The sequence below is a fragment of the Felis catus genome, chromosome B4 (genome assembly GCF_018350175.1).
Source record: "Felis catus isolate Fca126 chromosome B4, F.catus_Fca126_mat1.0, whole genome shotgun sequence".
NCBI lineage: Eukaryota > Metazoa > Chordata > Mammalia > Carnivora > Felidae > Felis > Felis catus.
The window spans coordinates 83,714,057-83,733,689 of record NC_058374.1 but is presented as its reverse complement, the minus strand read 5'-3'; the positions used below and the strand labels follow the sequence as shown (position 1 = coordinate 83,733,689).

The window sequence follows — 19,633 nt, the reverse complement described above, 5'->3', positions numbered from 1 at the left end:
TTAAGCGTCCGACTTCGGCCAGGTCACGATCTCGCGGTCCGTGAGTTCGAGCCCCGCGTCGGGCTCTGGGCTGATGGCTCAGAGCCTGGAGCCTGTTTCTGATTCTGTGTCTCCCTCTCTCTCTGCCCCTCCCCCGTTCATGCTCTGTCTCTCTCTGTCCCAAAAATAAATAAAAACGTTGGAAAAAAAAAAAAACCCTTAGAGGAAAACATTGGCAGGAAGCTCCTTGACTTCTGTATTGGTGATGAGTTTTTTTGGATTTGACACCAAAAACAAAGGTACCAAAAGCAAAAATATACAAGTGGAACTACATCTAACTAAAAAGCTTTTGCATGCAGGTGCATGGCTGGCTCAGTTGGTAGAGCATGAGACTCTCGATCTTCCGGTCTTGAGTTTAAGCCTCATGTTGGATGTAGAGATTACTTAAAAAATAAAAAAATAAAAAATAAAAAGCTTTTTGCACAGTAAGGGAAACTCAATAAAATGAACGATCTGGTAGAAAAAAATTAGCAAATCATATCCAATAAAGGGTTAATATCCTCAAAATATATGAAGAACTCCTACAACTTAAATAGAAAAAACACAGTCTGCTTTAAAAATGAGCAGAGGAGGGGTGCCTGGGTGGCTCAGTTGGTTAAGTGTCTGACTTCAGGGCTTGGCTCGTGGGTTCAAGTTCTGCATCAGGCTCTATGCTGACAGCTCAGAGCCTGGAGCCTGATTCGGATTCTTTGTCTCTCTCTTTCTCTCTGCCCCTCACCTGCTAGCACTCTGCCTCTCTCTCTCTGTCTCAAAAATAAACATTCAAATTTTTTTTTTAAAATGGGCAGAGGAACTGAATAGACATTAAAAAGTTTTTTTAGTGTTTATATTAGAGAGAGAGAGAGAGAGAGAGAGAGAGCGGGGGAGGGGCAGAGAGAGAGGGAGACACAGAATCTGAAGCAGGCTCCAGGCTCTGAGCTGTCAGCACAGAGCCTGACATGGGGCTCGAACCTGTGAACCATGAGATCATGACCTGAGTCGAAGTCGGATGCTTAATCGACTGAGCCACCCAGGGCGCCCCTAGACACTTTGTTTTGAAGTAGACATACTGATGAACCACAGGTACAGGACAAGGTGTTCAATGTTACTAATCATCAGGGAAATGCAAATCAAAATCACAGTGAGATACCACTTTATACTATTGTTAGAATGGCTAGCATCAAAAAGATGAACTAACAAGTGTTGGCAAGGAAAAGGGAGCTTTTTGTGCAGTGTTGGTGGGAATGTAAAGTGGTGCAGCCACTATGGAAAACAGTTCCTCAAGAAATTAAAAACAGAACTAAAGGTAGAAAAAATTTTACATTTTCATTTAAAAATATGAACCAGCAATCCTGCTTCTGGATATATACCTGAAGAAAATAATGTTACTATCTCTAAGAGGTATCTGCATCCCCATGTTCATTGTAGTATTAAACAAGAGCCATGACATGGAAACAACCCAAGTGTCTGGCAACAAATGAACAGATAAAATGTATGTGCATACAATGGAGTATTATGCAGACATAAAAAGAAATCCTGCCATTCGTGACAATGTGTTTGGACTTTAAGGGCATTATGCTAAGTGAAATAAGGAAAGACAAAATACTCTGATCTCATTAATGATGTGGAATCTAAAAAAACAAAACATAATTCATGGAAAAGAATGGTGGTTGCAGGGGTGGAGGTGGGCAAAATGGGTTAAGGTGGAGAAAATGTATAATCTTCCAGGTATGAAAAAAAGCCTTGGAGGTTTCATGTACAACATGGTGGCTGTAGTTAATAATACTGTGTTATATATTTGAAAGTTGTTAACAGTAGATCTTAACAGTTCTCATCACAAGAAACAGTTATAAATATGTCTGGCGATGGATGTTAACCAGACTTACTATGATCATCTTTCAATATATACATATATTGAGTCATGTTTTACACCAGTAACTAATATGTCGATTATATCACATATATCACATAAAATGTGGGGGGGCAGATTTGGGGTTAGAAGAGTGTTGGTAGAGAGTTCACTTTTGGAAATATGTATCAGCTAATTGTGTAAATGAATCTGGAGCTCTAGAGAGAGGAAGGGATGTTTCAATCCAGGATGAGGTCACCAGGGCAAACTTGTGGAGTGATGAAGCCCCGGTAAATAGAATTTAAGAGGTAGTTCTGGTTTGATGGCTTTGGATTTTAATGTAAAGATTGCTATTTGGGGGACGAAGGCAAGCCTGTGACTAGTATTTTGAGTAAGGAGCAAATATAAGCTGTGAGAAGCTGCTACTTATACCACTTACAGGTACTTCAGAGTATGTTAGCTCTGTTATTTGTGCTAAAGGTGGACTTATTTTTATTGGGCCTTAGATGGAATGCATTTTAACTTTTATTTGAAGTTGGATATATTTGGCAATTCACAAACTTTTAATAAAGTTACTGTAACCTAGTTGCCAAGACATAGAAAGGCTAAAAATTGGTCCAGTGTCCCCATACTTACAAGAAAGTTAAGTGAACAAAGAATGTGATATTATGTAAGTATAATAGATAATAGATAATATTATGTAAGTATAATAGATAATAGATCATTTATTTCTCACAATAATAATCCCCATGGAGTAGTACTGTAGTATCCTTATTTTATAGTTGAAGCTTAGAGTGTCTTTTGTCTGTTCAGACTGCTATAACAAAATGCCATAGACTGTGTGGCTTATCAACAACAGAAACTTATTTCTCACAGTTCTGGAGGCTGGGAGGTCCAAGGCACTAGCATGGTTGAATTCTGGTGAAGGCCTTCTTCCTGGTTCATAGCCAGCTGCTTCTCACTGTGTCCTCGCATGGTAGAATGGATAGGGATCTCTCTGGAACCTTTTTTATAAGGCACTAATCCCATTCACCTCCTAAAGGCCCCACTTCCTAATACTATCATTTTGGGGGGTTAGGGTTCAAAATGAATTTTGGGAGGACCCATGCAGACCATAACAGAGAGGTTAGGTTAAGTCATGCAGCCAGAGCATAACAGCTTCATGCTGAGGTCTGTGCCTGTAACCACCACCTGGAATTGGTTTTTCAGGACACAGCAAAATTTACATCGGATAGCTAAGAGTTTGGGTTAACGTTGTTTCTTATTCTTTTTCACCCCCAATTTTTTTTAATGTTTATTTATTTTGAGAGAGAGAGCACAAGCATGGGAGGGGCAGAGAGGGAGAGAGAGAATCCCAAGCAGGCTCTGTGCTGTCAGCGCAGAGCCTGACGTGGGACTCAAAAACTCACAAACCGTGAGGTCATGACCTGGGCTGAAATCAAGAACCTGACGTTTAACTGAGCCACCCAGGTGCCCCAATGTTTATTTGTTTTTGAGAGAAACAGTATGAGTGAGGGAGGGGCACAGACAGAGGGAGAAAAAGGATCTGAAGCTGGCTTTGTGCTGACAGCAGTGAGCCCCATAGGGGGCTTGAACTCATGAACCCTGAGATCATGACCTGAGCTGAAGTTGGAAGCTCAACTGACTGAGCCACCCAGATGCCCCTACCCCAGCTTTTTTATTTGGAAGAATTCTGAACCTATAGAAAAGTCGGAAGAGTGATACACTGAATATCAGTATGACATTTACCTATATTTATCAAACATTTTATTGCGTTTGTGCTCTCTCACTCTCTTTACCCCCTTCTTCACTCTTCTTTTTCTGTATCCACCTTTCTCTCTCCCTTCCCTCCCTTCCCTCCCTACACATATATACATTATAGTTCATTGTATATCAAGAATTTTTATTAGTGTATTAGGAAATCTGGAAACTTTTATTAGCGTATTACAGACATTCAGAAAAGTTCACCTCAAAATTTCTTAAGCATCTATTGCCTAAAAGCAAGTTGTTTTCCTGTATCACCATAATCGTACTATCAAACTTACTATCACATTCAAAATATCTTACAGTGGTATAATAGTTAATGCAATAGTCTATACTCAGATTTGCTCAATTATCTCAATTGAGATACTGCTTTATAGCTTTCCTTCCAGTCCTGGATTTAGTCAAGGATCATGTGTTGCATTTAATTGTCATTTTTGTTTTTGTTTTTTTTTTAGTCTTTTAATTCAGAGCAGTTCTCCCCCGTTTTTGTTTTTAATGTCATTGATATTTTTTAGAGACCAGGCTAGTTTTGTTGAGGAATGTGTCACAATTTGGCTTTGTCTTGATTAGATTCAGGTTAAACATTTTTGGCAAGATGTTATGTGTGTCTCTGTGCACATAATGTCCTTTTGTTCCATTGTTGGTGATAAAAAATTTGGTCACTTAGTTATGTTGATGTCAGCTACATTTCTTCTTTGTAAAGGTACCTTTTCCCCTTCGTAATAAAGCAGTCTGTGGAATGATACTTTTAAAAATGTGTGACCTTTCTATTCCTTAATGTTTTACTCAGTGGTATTAACATGCATTTATGATCCTTGCCTGAATTGGTTATTACATTGGTGGTCATGCAAAATGTTGATTCTCTCATAAATTCTACGTTTTCTTTTTTTTTTTAATTTTTTTAAATGTTTTTTATTTATTTTTGAGACAGAGAGACAGAGCGTGAACGGGGGAGGGGCGGAGAGAGAGGGAGACACAGAATCAGAAGCAGGCTCCAGGCTCTGAGCCATCAGCCCAGAGCCCGACGCGGGGCTCGAACTCACGGATCGCGAGATCGTGACCTGAGCCGAAGTCGGACGCTTAACCGACTGAGCCACCCAGGCGCCCCAATTCTATGTTTTCTAGTTGGTGGTGTTCTAAAAGGAAGAGTTTTATTTTTACCCCCCCTCCCTTTTTTTTTTTTTTTTTAAAGTTTATTTTGAGAGAAAGAAAGCGTGTGAGCAGGTGAGGGGCAGAGAGAGAGGAGAGAGACAATCCCAACAAGGCTCAGCCCAGAGCCCGACCTGAGTAAAGATCAAGAGTTGGACACTTAACTGAGCCACACAGGTGCCCCTCCTTTTTTTGTTTTTGATGGTTACTGTAGACTTGGTATTTTTAAAAAATTCAATATGTTATAATCTATTGCTGTTAAAAATACCATATTCAGTATTAAAAATACAGCAAATTTGTTGTAAATTTGGTCAGTGGGAGCCCTATCAAACTGATTCCTATGTCCTTTTGACGTGATCCACTCTGGCACTGCAAGGTGTTCCAGGTTCACTTTGTACTTTACCTGCCCCAGACCTGGAATAAATCATTTCTGCAAGGAACCCTGATTCCTTTAGTGACAAATGATTCCTTAAAAAATTTTTTTTAATGTTTATTAATTGTGAGAGAGAGAGAGACAGACAGAGACAGAGTGTGAGTGGGGGAGGGACAGAGAGAGAGGGAGACACAACCCGAAGCAGGCTCCAGGCTTGAGTTGTCAGCACAGAGCCCTATGCGGGCCTTGAACTCCCGAGCCATGAGATCATGACCTGAGTCTAGGAAACTGACATGAAGTTGGTTATTTATTGTATTGAACATTTCTGTTGGGAGTATAGTTTTTGTGGTTCCTTATACAGGTCTGATGTTTTAGAGAATCCAAAAAGAGTTAGCCTTAGAATTATGATCTGGTATACCCCAATCACTTACGGTCCAACAGCTTGAGAACATACTCCACTCTGGGACTCTACATGAAACAAGATAGGTCAGTTCCTTCGACAAAAACATTTTACACTGAAGGTGAAATCCATTAAGCCTATTGGTATGTTCATTGATGTGGAAACAAATCAGTTGTAAGGAAAGTCACCATGTGCTGTTAACCTGTTCTGTTGAAATATTTAAAATCCTGTCCTGTTATCCCTATGGAAGAAGTTATAACCTTTGTTTTTGGAGCAGGGGTGTTATTCATTTTCAGAAATTATAGGTAATATTTTAATTAACACCATTACTAGCCTATCAGTTGATTATATGGCTTATATATTTATTCTTTTATGTGGATGACTGCTCTAGGATTACTTAAGAAATTAGCTGCCTGGCAACATAAAAGTTCAGACATTAAAGTGAATTGCATGCCTTCCAACTATTTCTATTACTTGTCTAAATTTAGAACCATGTAGAATTCCTGCAGAATTGAAATCTCTGGGGATTTTAATAGTCAAGACAGACAATATTCAGCTTTTCAGAGTAAAGAAGAAAGGTAGTTTCAAATTAATTTTTGCACTGTCACTCAGACTACTTAATTAAGACACAGAGTCCAGTGAAAAGTCAGGACTGTTCTGAGAATTTTGACTGTTGCTGAAAACTTGTTAGAACCTACGCTCTGGATGTGAAAGGGATCATTTTTCTCCCCTCCTAGGTGAATTGCTGGGAGCTATCCACTATTCTTTCCTTACTGTCTCCCCAAATTATGCTTGATAAGTACAGTTCTTACACTTTACCTGGATGGATGAGGCATTCATTACATCTGAGCTAGAGATCAGGTGAGCATTATATTTGGGTACTTGTGGATGAATTTTAGGACACTGGAATTGTTTTGCATGTGTGTGAATTCAGATTTTTGTGGGATATTTTGAGGAGAAATTTATTCTATATACGTTTAACTGTACATAAAATGTGAAAATCTGTTGATGCAGTTGGTAGACTTCAACAAAAGAAATAAGAAATAAAAAGTTATTTTGAGTAACTAATTTAAATATAAGTTAAAATTGAGTAAGATTTTACATATAGAATGAATATGTGTTTACTACCTGATTTGGCAATTGGAAATGTAGGACTTTGCTGCTACTATAGTAAGAAATTTTAAGGATGCTGGAAAAATGCCAAAAAATTATTATAAACCAAGAAAAGTCCATAAAAATGAAATGTATGGGTTTTTTTCACACTAGATTTATACGAATGGGGAAATGTAAACAAAGTAAAAACAAATCTATATATTACTCTCATTGAATTAAGCCTATGTGGTTTTTTCCCCCCCTCCCTTTCCTTTCTGCTGGGGTTTCCATGGATGAATTCTAGAAGTGAGGGGACCTTGTTCCTTGGAGAAATGAGCTGCCCTCAAAGAATTTACTGTTTATTGAGACAAAATGTTATGAAGGAGGTAGCAGGATAATTTTTATTTTATTTTTGCTTATCTCTATTTAAAAAGGAGCATTAATTTCTTTTAAATTAGAGGGAAAATCAGTTATTTTAAAACACCTATTAAAAGAGTAAAGGGACTATAAAATCAATTCTTAAAACTTGTAAGTACTCCAGTAGACTTATTTTCCAACACTCTTGATTGGTTTTCAGTTAGATAGTGAGTTCTTTGTTTCCTGGGCTTTGAGACTATTTTTGGGGGTAAGCTGTCTTTTTATATTGTAGCTGAAGTTTTTATTAAATAACTTCATATTTAACCAATCACTTAATTAACATAATTTCTGTTTAAACCTAGTAATATATAATTCTGTTTCTTTGAAAGAGTATAAATATGCCCATTTGAATTCTGGGAGGAAAAGCTTGTGCTTATTAGCTTGCCTAAACTTGCTGGAAACTTACCATTTTGATGTCATGAAAGGGATCCCTGTAAAATTTGAAGAAAATATTATGTGCTTTTATAAGAATAAGAACTTAATTTTAGCACGAAATAGTCCTTAGGGCGACAAGGAAGAATATTACATTTTTCCATAGATCCCAAGGTTTTTCCAGAGACATCTTGGGTGTCATGTAAGGTACTTGGGACTATTAGAATGTTCAGCCTCATTCTAGGGCTGTGGGATCAAAAATGTGTGTGTGTGTGTTAAAGGACCTTGCTGGCTGGTTGTGGAGATAAAACATGAATATTTGATGATTAAAGTAACAATAGGTATAATGGATTCGATTCTGTAATATAAATAGTGCAGTATAATTTAGTTGAATCTAGTTGTTCAATGCAAATACAAAAAGGAAAGAGAAAAACCAATATGGAAAGGTAGGGAAGGAGTTAGATATTGAACTGGGCTTCAAATAAAGATTAGTATCCAAATTCATTTCAGTGTTTGTATTCAGTATATATATATAAATATATATATATTCAGTACATATAAAGTATATATATTACTGTATATATTATATATTCAGTATATATAATACATAATACATTATTATGTTAATGTATTATATAACAATATTATTATAGATAATATATATTATATGATACATATTATATATAATATGTTATATATAATATATATCCAGTATTTGTATTCAGTATATATATTATATAATACTAATAACAGTATATATGTATATATGATATGTTCTATAACATATAATGTATAATATATATTCAGTATCTATTCAGTGTATGCATAATACATAATATATATTGTAATACTATATATAATGTATATTCAGTATATATAATATATATTATATATTCAGTATTTGTATTCAGCATATATATAAATATATATGTAAATGTATATTTGTATATAAACAAATCTATAAAAAATATATAAATATATATGTAAAGAGATATATGTTTATATATCTATGCAAAGATGTATATATATCTTTGCATATATATTTCTTTTTTGACATTTGCTTTCTAAAAAACTTATGGAAAATTTCAAATGTCCAAAAGCCATGGGAATAGTAAAATAAACCTGCATATACAGTTATCTATCAGTTTATGGTTAACTTTGTTTCATCTATTCTCCTACCAACCCCCTTCCTCCAATTGTTTTGAAGCATATCTGTGACATATTATTTTGTTCATAAATATTTCAGTATAAATCTCTAAAAAATAAGGACTTAAAAAAATTTTTTTAATGTTTGTTTATTCTTGAGAGAGAGAGAGAGAGAGAGAGAGAGAGAGACAGAGAGAGAGAGACAGAGCATGAGCAGGGGAGGGGCAGAGAGAGAGGGGAACACAGAATCTGAAGCAGGCTCCAGGCTCTGAGCTGTCAGCACAGAGCCCAATATGGGGTTCAAACTCACAAGCTGTGAGATCATGACCTGAGCCGAAGCCAGATGCTTAACTGACTGAGTCACCCAGGCGCCCCTAAAAAATAAGGACTTTAGAAAACATAGTACCAAAACCATTTCTACCTTCAAAATAATTAACAATAAATACTTAATATTAAATATCTGTTGTTCCTATTTCCTTGATTATATCATAAGTTCTTATTTATTTATTTGTTTATTTATTGATGAGGGAGAGAGAAAGGGAGAGAGAGAATCCCAAACAGACTAATAGCATGGAGCCTGACGTAGGGGTCAATCCCACAAACTGAGAGAGATCATGACCTGAGCCGAAATCAAGAGTTGGACGCTTAACTGACTAAGCCACCTAGGTGCCCTTAGGTGTTTTTTTTGTTTTGTTTTGTTTTTTAGAGAGAGAGTCCATGAGCAGGGGAGAGGAGCAGAGGGAGAGGGCGAGAGAATCTTAAGCAGGCTCCATGCTCAGCATGGGGGTTGACTTGTGGCTGGATCCCATGACCCTGGGATCATTGTCTGAGCCAAAATCAAGAGTCAGAAGCTCGACCAACTGAGGCACCTAGGCTCCCCTGTATCATAAGTTGTTAAAACAGCCTATCTGTTTAAAATGGCATCCAAATAAAAAAAAAAAAAAAAGGATCCAAATAAAGTCTGTACCTTATAGTTGGTCAATGTATGTTTTTAAAAGTCTCTTTATCTAAAAGATTTCCACTCTCTTTTTTTTCTTTGCAGTTTATTTGTTGAAGGAACTGGGTCATCTGTTCAGTAGTTTCCCACAGATGGATTTGGTGATTGACATCATAGTAGTGTCATGTAACATGTGTCTCTATCCTCTGTATTTCCTTTAAATTGGCAGTTACATCTAGAGACTTGACCAGATTTAGATTCACTGTTTTTGGTTAGAATACTTCATAGTGTGCTTCTGTCAGGAGAAGGTGTGTGATGTCATATTTTATAATGTCAACAGCCATTGATGATCATTGTTTACATTTCCTTCATTAGGGGTTATAAAATGGTAGTACTCAGATTCTATCATTTCTTCATTTATTTTAGTTGGAATTTTTTTTTTCTATAAAGAAATACTTCTTTTCATCACCTGTTTGGCACAGGAAAGGTGCGACAGACAAATGGCTTGAGCCTTTTAATTAACAGTTATTACTGTTTGCAAAAAATGAATTTGTTCACTAACATCCTGCAAAGGTGTCTGATAAGTTTTTTAAATATTGTCATTATAAACTCGGCGATTTAAGCCTATTTCTGTGTTTCAGCCAATTCCAATTTTATCTGTATTGATGTCTCATTGATTGTCTCATCTTGGCAAATGGGAGCTTCTTCTGGTTGGCTCCAGTATCTTTTTGATGTGATCCTGTTAGCTATGATAGCTTGTTTTCTGGCTGACATGATGTTCTGAAATCGTCTATTACATACCCAATCCCTGGGCGTGCATCAGCCCATTGCCCCTGAAACTCTGGTTCCTTTGTGTGGAAAAAATGGAAAATGGTTAGAGACCAGTCTGGGTGAAAGAGGTATTAGTTGCTTAGTGAATTGGTCTTTGTTTCTTGCTGTTTTCAGGGAATAAGGCTAGGAAATAAGGTGCCTTTTTTTTTGTTTTTTTGGATGAATCTTTTTTTTTTAAGTTTGTTTATTTTGAGAGAGAGAGCACGTGTGCCAGTGAGAGCATGAGTGAGGGAGGAGTAGAGAGAGCACAGAGCCCAACGCAGGGCTCTCACCCATGAACCGTGAGATAATGACCTAAGCTAAAATTAGGAGTTGGACACTTAACCAATTAATCACCCAGGTGTCCCCCCCCCACCGCCCACCAGCTTTAAGAAAGTATATCACAAGTTCATATCAGTGTTTACAATTCAAAGTGAGGACCATAGATTTTTTTTTACTTAACATCTTCCATCTTACAGAGGTTTGCATTTTTCAAATTACAGACGTAATATACGCTCATTTTAAGAAATTTAAATAATTCAGAATTATGTAAGGTAAAAGATGGAAGATCCTGATCCTGCCCCCAGATCACTAGTTAACCACTTAACACAATTAATTCAAAGGTTTCATAGTGGCTATCTTTTTATTTTTATGTCAATTATAGTTACCTGGCTTAGGCAGCACTGAACATACAGTTAAAAATTAGGGATTGACATTTCTTGAGGCGAGGGAAAAAAAGATGAGAGGTTATTCCTTACATGAAATGAAGATTCTTACATATTTTTAGATTTACTTTTTGAATTGGTGTTACATTTGCATGATTCAAAATGCTAAGGATAGAAAAAAAGCAGAGTGAAGTTTTTTTCTTGCTTTTGTAACCCAACTAGTCAGTTCTTCTTTCCAGAGACAACTATGTGCATCCTATGTTTTTGTGCATCCTATGTTCTTATAAACGTAAAGTATACATATATGTGTAACTGTGTAAATATGTTTCCTCCATTTTACAGAAATGGTTCTTTGTCTTGCAGTTTTTTACTTAGCAGTATAACTTATAAGTACATCAAGAATAGCTTATTCTTGTGTGTGTCTACAGAGTATTACAGGATATGTTTGTACTGTTTATTTTATCATTCTCCTATTAAAGAGAAGTTTGATTTTTTCCCCCAAGTCTTTGCAGTTACAAAGAGTGCTGCATAACCTTGTACAAATGTCATTTTCCATATTTGGAATAATTAATTTTTAAAAAATGTTGTTTTTTAAAAAAAATTTTAATGTTTATTTTTTGAAAGAGAGTGACAAAGCATGAACAGGGGAGGGGCAGAGAGAAACAGAGACACAGAATCTGAAGCAGGCTTCAAGCTCCGAGCTGTCAGCATAGAGCCCGACGTGGGGTTCAAACTCAACAACCCGTGAGATCATGACCTGAGCTGAAGTCAAACACTTTAACCAACTGAGCCACCGAAGGCTCCCCTAAAAAAATTTTTTTTGATGTTTATTTATTTTTGAGAGAGAGAGAGAGTGAGTGAGTGTGGGGGGGGGAGGGGCAGAGAGAGGAGGAGACAGAATCTGAAGCAGGCTCTGAGGTGTCAGCAAAGAGCCTGATGCGGGGCTTGAACCCACAAACTGTGAGATCATGGCCTGAGCCGAAGTCAGATGCCACCCAGGCACCCCTCGAATAATTATTAAGGTAAATTGCTAAGGGTGTATACTTGTGTAAATTTTAAACATATGGTAAAATGACCTTTTTTATTTTTATTTTTTGAGAGAGGGCACAAGTGAGCGTTGGACAGAGAGAGGGAGAGAGAGAGAATGAATCTGAGTAGGTGGAGAGAGAGAGATAAAGAGATAGAGAAGTGGAGTTCGCCCAAAGCGGGGCTCATGTTCATCTGAAGTGGGGCTTGTGTTCACCCAAAGCAGGACTCAGACTCATGAACTGTGAGATTGTGACCTGAGCCGAAGTCAGAAGTTTAACAGACTGAGCCACCCAGGTGCCCCAGTAAAATTGCCTTCTACAAATATAGGTATTTTACATTGCCACCAGCACTTGATTCCAGATTTGAGACAGAAGATTTGGTTATGTGGATATATACAAAATAACCAATTTGAAGTTTTTTCATCCATGTGTGTTTACAGTGGAGTACTGATGCCATAGACATCAGATTACATTGTAGTTTTTTTCTTTCTACATACAATTAATTGAGTGCCTATGAAAAAGTATAGTCTTTGTTCTCAACTGTAAGCAGATATATCAGGTGAACTTTACCTAAGTTCTCTGGGCCTTGAAGGATAAGAGTGGGCAGGGGAAATTCTAAATTAGCAAACTTTTGGGGCACCTGGGTGGCTCAATTAAGTGGCTGACTTCGGCTTAGGTCATGATTTCATGATTCGTGAGTTTGAGCCCCGCATGGGGTTCTCTCCTGTCAGTGCGGAGCCTGCTTCTGTCCTCTGTCTCCCTCTCTCTCTGCCTCTCCCCATGCCCTCTCTCTCTCAAAAGTGAATAAACATTAAAAAAAAATTAGCAAACTTTTTGGTCTCGGACCCTTGACCCTTTTAAAAATTATTACAGGGGCGCCTGGGTGGCGCAGTCGGTTAAGCATCCGACTTCTGCTCAGGTCACGATCTTGCGGTCCTTGAGTTCGAGCCCCGCATCAGGCTCTGGGCTGATGGCTCAGAGCCTGGAGCCTGCTTCCGATTCTGTGTCTCCCTCTCTCTCTGCCCCTCCCCTGTTCATGCTCTGTCTCTCTCTGTCTCAAAAATAAATAAACGTTAAAAAAAAATTAAAAAAAATTAAAAATAAAAATTATTACAGACTCCAAAGAACCTTTTATTTATGTGGGTTATATGTACCAATATTTACAGTATTGGAAATCAAAACTAAGAAAATATTTAAATATTTATTAGTTCACTAAAATCATAGTAAGTTCCTTACATATTAATTTATATAACACATTTTTTAATGAAAAAAACTTAAAAAAATTTTTTTAACATTTATTCATTTTTGAAAGGCAGAGAGAGACAGAGCACGAATGGGGGAGGGGCAGAGAGAGAGGGAGACACAGAAACAGAAGCAGGCTCCAGGCTCTGAGCTATCAGCACACAGCCCGACGCGGGCTCGAACTCATGGACCGCGAGATCAGGACCTGAGCCGGAGTCGGCCACTTAACTGAGCCACCCAGGCGCCCCTATGAAAAAAAAATTTTTTAAACAAAAGATTTAGTGAGAAGGAAGGACATGGTTTTACATTTTTGCAAATCTCTTTAATGTCTGGATTAAAAAGAAGGCAGCTGGATTCTTATATCTGCATCAGCATTCGGTCTGTTGCAGTATGTCATTCTGCTTGAAGTATATGCGAAAAAATCCAGCCGCAGAGATTTGTAGTGGGAAAATAGAGAAGTATCTTAATATCTTTGGGTAATTGGATAGTCTTTGATACTGTACCCAAACTCAACATGTGGTAGTTTCTTCAAGGTTAGTTGCAGTGTAGAATCTGGAACCATGTTAATGAACTTTTGTACTTGGTGACATTAAAATTCAATTGTTTACTTTGTACATTGAGTGGATCTTTTATCCATGTATGATTTTGAATCATCGTGAATTGGTCAACTGGAAAATAATTGGTTTACTGAGTTACACAGAACTTCCAAATGTTTGACACAGTTCATTATTCAATTTAAAAAATCACATTCATTAATATCACCATCATTTCATTGGGAAAGTCTTAAGTATTGAGAAGTTGTCAAGCTCACAAGATACCCTTTTTCAAAATTTTGATTTTTAAAAGCTTGAATTTTATCACTGGCAACAAGTACTATCTCATTTGTTTTCTTTGAAGGAACAGGCTCACTTTGTTCATTTCTGTGAAGACTGTTGCCACATAACAATAGTTTGCCTGTCGGTTGCTTACTCAAGAAGTCATGATATGCCATGAGAAAAGTTCAGCTTGCAGCTCAGTTGCTTTTCCTTGAGACGATTATTGTCCTTTGATTGATATGCTGCAGAACTATAGACTTCCATTTTTCATTTAGATTATTAAAAAGATGTACTCAAGAGTGGAAATTTAATAACATTATTTTTACTGTTTGCTCAAGGAATGTATAAGTAAAGTTTATCTTTCCTTTTTTAAACTGCAGGTGTTGGGTGGTACTAGTATAGTTCCATGCCCCTGCCTTGATTTATGCTAAGGCAGTGGCAGTTATACCTACCATTTCACCATGGTAAAAAAAGGCATATAGCATCTTAGTATTATTATGAAAAATTAGATCTTGGTGTTATGAAAATAGCGGACCTCTTAGATTTCCTGAGACCATACTCCACGAACTGCTGTTCTAGGTAGAGCACGATTACATAGCCAGAGATACTGAGGTGAGAAAAAAAGCATCGGTTTCAAGGTCAACTACAAGTAATTTGTTATGAAACTCGGGATATATGGAGAAAAGGAGAAAAGGTAGTCAGAGGCCAGATTATAAAGGAATTTAAGTATCCTGCTAAAGAGTGCTGAATTTATCCTATAAAAAATGGAGAGTCTTTGGAGGATTTTTAAAGAGGGGAGTGTGTGTGGTAGGGGTGTTGGTGGTTGATGCCATCAACTTTTTTTTTTTTTTTTTTTCAAAATGCGGCTGTTTTTATTGACCTGAAATACTGATATAAGTGAAAACTGTTATATGCAAGCAGCCTTCCGGTGAGCCTCCTTTGGCAGCCACTCTCCCACCACCCTTCTCCCATCAACCTTCTCGAGAAATCAAATTTGTATTTTTTAAAGATCACCCTTATCACAGTGTGTCTTGTAAGGAGGACAGTGGAAAATGATGAGGTTTTAAATGAAGGCACTGACTTGGCCGTGGAGCCACAGAAGGCCAGGCTGTACAAACCAGTGCAGACGTTAAAATGTGACCTTCCTAAAGCAGAACTAAGCCTAGCAGCGTCTGTTGGTTGGCTGGATGGTCAGGCGCACAACCAGCTGCGTCCATCATTGTGTCACACAAGCTAATCCCTCAAAAACTCTTGTATTGGCAGAATCACTATTCTGACTTTTATTACCATAGTTTTATCTGTTTTCGAATTTCATGTTAATAGAATCATATAGTAGATGATCTTTTCTTTCTTACTTACCATTGTCTTTGATTCATGAGTGTAGCTTCCTATAGCAATGGTTTTTCTTTTATCATTGCTACGGAGTATCTCATTTTCTGACTGTACTGTAAGTTTTTCATTGAGTTGTTTACAGCTTGGGACTATTATGAATAATACTGCTGTGAACATTTTTTTTTATTTTTTTAATGTTTATTTATTTTTGAGACAGAGAGAGACAGAGCATGAACGAGGGAGGGTCAGATAGAGAGGGAGACACAGAATCTGAAGCAGGCTCCAGTCTCTGAGCTGTCAGCACAGAGCCCGACGTGGGGCTCGAACTCACGGACTGTGAGATCATGACCTGAGCCGAAGTCGGCCGCTCAACCGACTGAGCCACCCAGGCGCCCCGTGCTGTGAACATTTTGTGTGTGTCTTTTCACAGACATAAGCACTCACTTCTATTAGTTATATACCCAGGAATGGAATTGCTAGTTCGTGGGGTATATATGTATGTTTGAGTACTACCAGTTCTCCAAAGTGGTCATATTAATTTATTCCCTTGCCAGCAATGTATGCCAGTTCTGGTTGTACTATGTCTTTGACTAAGTATTGTCAGTCCTTTTAATTGTAGCTGTTAGGGTCTAGTGCTGTCTTTTTGTGGCTTTAATTTGCATTTCCCTGATGACAACTGATGTGTGGAATATCTTTTTTTTTTATGTTTATTTATTTTTGAGAGAGAGAGAGTGGGAGCCGCCGAGGGGCAGAGAGAGAGAGAGAGAGAGAGAGAGAGAGACAGAATCCAAAGCAGGCTCCAGGCTCTGAGCAGTTAGCACAGAACCCAATGCGGGGCACAAACCCATGAACGGTGAGATCATGACCTGAGCTGAAGTCACATGCTTACCTGACTGAGCCACCCAAGTGCCCCTGATGTGTGGAGTATCTTTATATGCATATTGGCCTTTTAAGGATCCTCTTTGGTGAGGTGCCTTTCAACTCTTGTCCATTTAAGAAATTGGGCTATTTGTCTTTTTCTTATAGATATGTAGATCTTTTTTATATATGTTGTATATGAGTCCTTTGTGGGATACATATATTTGCACGTATCTTCTCCAGGTATTTAAACATGGACTAGATGCAGGAACAAATTTATTAATCTGGGTGTTTTGCTGGGATTCTGTGGTATATGTCTTATCAGTTAAAGGTGGTTCTATATCTTATTCTTTAGAGATTCTAGTTTCCTTTCATGATGGGAATGTACATGCTGCTTTTGAGTGTGTCACTATTGATGTTTTGAATTAGTCTCAAGTGATTGTGGGTGTGTCTGTTATCTATTGCTGTGGACCAAACCACTCGAAATCTTAATGGCTTAAAACAACTATTTGCTTATGATTAAGTGGGCCGGCAATATTAGGCAGAGTTCATCTGGCTTGCCTCTGTTCCACATGATATTTGCTGGGCTTACTCATGTGTTTCGATCAGTTGGCAGGCTGGCCAGGGGCTGGTTGTACTGAATAGCCCCACTCCAGCATTGTCCATCATTAGGCTGGAGCTGTCATCCAGAGTGCTGTGGCCTCTCCTGCAGTCTGTCTTGCATGGTGACTAGGTTCCAATAGAACAAGAGTGAAAGTTGAAAGGTTTCCTAAGGCCTGGGCTCAGAAATTGCACAGTGTCTTCATGTTGCATTTTATCGACCACAAGGCCAGCTCAGATGCAAGGGGTGACGAAATGAACACCACTTCTTTTGTTTATTTTTGAGAGAGAGAGAGTATAAGCAGGGAAGGGGCAGAGAGGGGGGACAGAGGATCTGAAGCAGGCTCTGTGCGGATAGGCTGACAGCAGCAAGCCTGATGTGAAGCTTGAACTCAGGAACCGAACGGCAAGATCATGACCTGAGCTGAAGTCGGACGCTTAACCGAAACCTAGCCACCCAGGCGTCCCTCACCTCTACTTCTTGATGGAAATTGCTGCAAATAATTTGTGGTCATGTTTGATCTACAACATTGCTCTTCCTTGTTTGTTTGTTTGTTTGTTTCTTTTTCCTTTTGTCTCTCTTCATTTTAAATGAAGTGGATAGTTTGTGGGTTGTTTTTGTTTTTTAATTGACTTGTCTTTCTTCTTGAAGTTTATATTAAAACAAAACTTACTTGCTTAAAGGATGCCTTCTGTGATTACTTACTGTGGCCTAGGACAAGACATTTTTAAGCCCAAACTTTGGGACTATTTGCCAAATTACCTTAGTAATACCAAACATCTGTTAATGCTGAAGAGATTAGTTTCTTCCCCAGGTAATTTTGATCTTTTTTTTTTTTTTTAATCCTTTTTAAAAAAATTGGTTAAGACCTGAAGGTTAACATTCTGGTGCTTTTATGGGCTGTGTTCCTTCCTCCACGTCTTGTTAGTCATCTAGAGATACTAATAGGGACCTGAAATGACAACTTTTTTTTTTTTCCAAAGTGCTTAGTGAAGTCAGGAAGGTAAAGGCTCCACAGCTTGGAGAAGGTGTCTGGGCTGTAGTTGTCTTGGGGAGACAGTGTTTTTATATGTGAAATAAAACAAGAATCTTGGGCAAGGTGCAGATGTCAGTGACCTGTCAGCCCATCAGGATGAATCAGCTGATGTCCTAGATGAGGTGACAATGTCAGCACAGTCAACCCCTTACCCTGAGTTTATTGGGCCTCTCATTAAGGTAGCTGTCATAGCCCTTAGTTTAGAAAAGTCAGAGTCATTGTTCAAGATTCACCTGACTTTAAACATTATTTATTTTGGAGGGGGAAGGTCACTTTCAGTGTAAGAGTACAATTGGAAGTGACATGTGGCTGGTTTGCAGATTACAGCCATTTTGGTGTTCCCAAGTGTTACAGTTGTTAGGATCTTTAAAACTTGTCTCCAGGTGACTAGAGGCAATTTATTCTGCTTCTCCAAGTAAGTTTAATTAATTGTCTTGGGTCCCAGACAAGTAGATTTGTTAGCTGTAGTTTCTGATTTATCTGTTGCCCAAACCCGTGATAATTTGATGGGAATAGGAACTCTCAAGGTAGCATTTTATTGCAAAAGATGGATGTTGGCTTCTAAATGCAGCTGATTAGAAGGCTAGGGCACAGTATGTGTTTTTCTGGTGACAGGGTCATTATTAAGGCTTTATAGAACTAGTCAGACGGCTGAACTGAATCTTCCTACTCTTGTGAGGTTATCTTCAAGGCATTTGGAGTGTTTCACAGAATTCTTTATCAACTGTGTTCTCTCACCGGCGTTTGTACCTTGTGTCAGTTTTAGCCTGGTTGTTCTGGGTTGGGAGGTACTTCTTAGTGCAGCTGGTAACCAGATCTTTTGTCAATCGCTGCTGCCTGAGAACCTTGGATTTGGGTCTCACAGACCCAGACAACAGTGTTGCCAGATAAGATTGCCATCTTATTTTCTGAGTAAAATATTTATCTTCAGAGAAAGCAAGGCAGATTGTTAGAATGAAGACAGGAACACAGGATTTTGATGGCTTGGCTATCTTTACTGGCTGTAAGTTTTAAAAAGTTTAAATAATTTTAAGTTTAAATAATTTCAATAAATTAAAAAAAATTTTTAAAGACCTAAGTTTGCCTCAGAGGTAGCACTTAGCTTTGTAAATGAGTCAAACAGAAAACTGTACAGTGCTTATTATGTGTCAGGCACTATTTCACATCGGAGGTATAGATACAGATATGAACACAAGTTTTCTGCCCTCAAAGAGCTTACATTTTTGTTTGAGAAGATAGACAATTTTCAAATAAATAATTACAGATTATGATGAGTACTATGAAGAAAATAGATGTGGTGATGTGATTGAGAGTAAGGGAGAAGGGGATACTTCAGATGGGGTGGTCAGGCAGGACCTTTTTGTAGTGATGTATGAACTATTATGTGAAGGGAGGCAACCAGCATTTCCTGATGGGAGAGGAGTGTTCTGGGCATGAAGAGCAACAAATACAAAGGCTTCGTGGGGAGTGTGTGATTTGGCATGTTCAGGAATAGGTAGGGGCCAGGTTTTGTATGGATTTGTAGATCTCGCTTAGGAGGATGGAAAACCATTGGTAGAAAGAAACTGGTTTATCAAGAAAGCTAAGTGATGTGATTTACATTTTTAAAATATCACTCGTGCTTCTCTGGGGAGAACAGATAGCAGAGTGCCCAGAGAGGAAGTAGAGAGATTAGTTAAGAGATGATTGCATATTTTTTATTTTTATTAAAACCCTGCAAAGTGTGTAA

At 37.9% G+C, this 19,633-nt stretch overlaps 1 protein-coding gene across 8 annotated transcripts in view; it reads left to right on the top strand.

Annotated features, from left to right (window-relative positions):
- R3HDM2 (R3H domain containing 2) overlaps positions 1-19,633 on the top strand; it is a 151,293-nt gene that overhangs the window by 17,455 nt on the left and 114,205 nt on the right. For 5 of the 8 annotated variants that reach the window (XM_006933843.4, XM_019835122.3, XM_011284097.4 and 2 more), the window contains exon 1: positions 6,291-6,414. The exons of 2 other annotated variants lie outside the window; for them this stretch is intronic. The gene's annotated coding sequence lies outside the window, so the exon portion shown is untranslated. Of the gene's footprint in view, positions 1-6,290; positions 6,415-19,633 lie in introns of those variants that run through there. One more of the 8 variants, XM_011284098.4, reaches the window with a different exon arrangement.